Source organism: Echinococcus granulosus (genome assembly GCF_000524195.1).
Source record: "Echinococcus granulosus chromosome Unknown EG_S00054, whole genome shotgun sequence".
NCBI classification, from domain to species: Eukaryota; Metazoa; Platyhelminthes; class Cestoda; order Cyclophyllidea; family Taeniidae; genus Echinococcus; species Echinococcus granulosus.
This window is the reverse complement of record NW_020170434.1, coordinates 1-1,874: the sequence shown is the minus strand read 5'-3', so window position 1 is coordinate 1,874 and position 1,874 is coordinate 1.

The window sequence follows — 1,874 nt, the reverse complement described above, 5'->3', positions numbered from 1 at the left end:
TGCTTCTCACTGGTGCCCCAACACTCAGCCATGGGTAACACGCATCTACCGAGACAAGCAAATGGAAATAGAACAGAGCAGCACAGTGTTGTAATGTTAGCTCGCCATATATGTGACCTGGCCTCGAGCCAAAGGCGGGCTTGTAGACTTGCAATAGTGTGTGCTTGAATTGATGAGGCTAGCAATACCGAGCAGCCACTCCGAAGAGAAGACAGAAAATCAGAAGCCACTCTTGTTTCCACCAAATCGGACTTCATCACGCTGGATGGATATTTATTTAATATGGTTTTATATATCATGGCAGGATGTTGCAGCTCAGAATGTGAAAATTAGCACGTGGAACTATGAGGTCACTCTTGTTTAAGATGATATGTCATGGCGTGTAGTCAACAGCACTGCAGTCTCTTCACTGATAAAAAGTTAAATAATTTTCGAGCCCAGAGAGAAGTCCAACAGGTGTTTCCTATTACTCTTTGCTGTCTAGGCTGCAAAGCTTATCAGCATGTAATCAACGGGGTAGACAAATCTGAAAAATTGAAAGGGTTAATCGTGGGCACCGCATTCGCTTCAAGCGAATACCATTCTCATCTTCTTTTAGCCACCATCCTTCATACCTCGCGAAATCGGTCTTATGCATCCGTTATCACACCCGCACCCAAGTGTGCTGACAGTTGCAGAGAGGCAAGAGTGTGTCACACAACAGTTACTTGTCACAGCAAATTCATTTTCACATTTGACTAATAATTGATCTTTCGTTGACTTTGAATAAGTGCTAGACCATGCGCCCTATGCAGACGACATTGTGGAGACTCAGCAATGTTGCCCAGTTCGGCTATTTCCTATGTTAACCGCATTTCCCGTTAAAGGACTTTTGTATATTATGCTTTCGTTATTTAGCAGTGTATTTGAAGTGTATGAGCATTCAGCTGCACCGCAACGGTCCCACCTTGACACTTTTAAATATTGTTCTCATAGCACAGGTTTGGTGATGCTTTTTGTGCTACGCATAGCCGAGAAAATCAGGCTAGGAAGTAAAAAGGGATTAAAGTAGCAAAACAGGCTCATGCAGTAAAAGTGAACAAAATTGGCGGAACTCTTATTGTCAGAATGCAAATTCAAAGAGTATATGCTGAAGAATAGGTAAGTTTGGCAATAGAGCGACCAAAACAGCTTCTACCAACTTCGTGCATATCATTTATTAAAATTATTTGGACTAATACACTAGGGAGTGGTGGATGTTTTATCGATGAGCACCCTTGGAGACAGATTATTGCTCGCATGAAATGGATCTCACCCATTCCTCCCTGATCACCACAATCGCGATATTTTCCTCATGCAAGTCAAACGGAAACATGAAAGTTACGTGAGTGAAGATGTTTGACAGTGGCCTCTCAATAATCTCTCGAAGACGAGGACAGAAGCGCAAGTCTCCCTTGCATCTGCCCTAAGCGACCACAGATGCTGCACACTGATTGCTTTAAAGGAGCTGCAATGTTTGCGCTCTCCCACCTCAATACTACGAGGGTCGTGTAACAAACGATGCGGGACTGGTTCACGAAACAATGTCAACTGTTCGTGTGCTTGGATTTAACCTCGAGAGCAGAGAACAAACACCAGGATGGGATTGCACATTTCCTACAATTGCCTCAATTTATCTATTAAGCTTTAGGACAGTCCATTTGCGTACTAATACATTCTTATGTATTCAAAGTAAAAACTGTGCTAGCTACTAGCAAATACATGAAAGCAAATGAAAGCACAGTTCTTGTGCAAAACGAGAACTGACAACAAATACATAGATGTTTACTTACGGCGAGGCTGCATTAATTTCAGCCAGGAGTATGGTAATGGCATAGGTGGACCTCCAACGCTCC